Raw genomic sequence first — 663 nt, 5'->3', positions numbered from 1 at the left:
TTCCATTTCATTATTGAGAGAAGAGCCCAGGGCAGCATCTCAGCTCCAGCCACAGCAGGTCCAACTGGACACTGGGTGTTACTTTCCAGAGGACACTTACTAAAAATAACAAGTGCCAAAAGCAGGGAACTTCTTCAGATAAATGAGAGAAGACTCCCGGCTGAACTCTTGACTTAAAAAGCTCTATTGTTGCCAGTTAGACAGACACAGTGGACATGCGATTGAGCAAACCCCAGGAGACAGTGCAGGTCAGGGGAGCCTGGCATGTTGCAGTCCATGGGGTCACAAAGAGTCGGCACGACTGAGCGAGTGAACACCAGCAAAGACAGACTCGGGCCACGCGGAACATCTCACCACGCTGGGCAGCCGGGGCGCAGGGCCTTCAGGGCCCCAGGCCCACCGTCAGGAAGAAGGAGAAATGAGAAGTTTCTTGAGAGTTGAGAAGAGTAGCAGTGACATCATCTTTTTAGAATTTTCTAACTGAACCACCATTTTTTGATAGACAGGGAGCCTGTCGGTCCTACCTAGAAAGACAGAGCATCCTCGTGGGCGTGGACGGTCTCCCTGAGAGGTGGGAGGTGGGCTGCCGTTGGCCTTCCCAGGTGGCGCTAGTGGTAAGGAGCCGGCCTGCCAAAGCAGGAGACCTAAGAGATGCGGGTTCAA

The 663-nt window shown here is 53.2% G+C and overlaps 1 protein-coding gene across 1 annotated transcript in view; it reads left to right on the top strand.

Annotated features, from left to right (window-relative positions):
• The window catches only part of SDK1 (sidekick cell adhesion molecule 1), a 478,174-nt gene that overhangs the window by 369,930 nt on the left and 107,581 nt on the right, over window positions 1-663 (top strand). The window lies entirely within an intron of this gene.

This window comes from Bison bison, unplaced genomic scaffold (assembly GCF_000754665.1).
Source record: "Bison bison bison isolate TAMUID 2011002044 unplaced genomic scaffold, Bison_UMD1.0 scf7180017864223, whole genome shotgun sequence".
NCBI lineage: Eukaryota > Metazoa > Chordata > Mammalia > Artiodactyla > Bovidae > Bison > Bison bison.
Note: the sequence above shows the minus strand (reverse complement) of the source record. Positions and strands in the feature narration are given on the sequence as shown.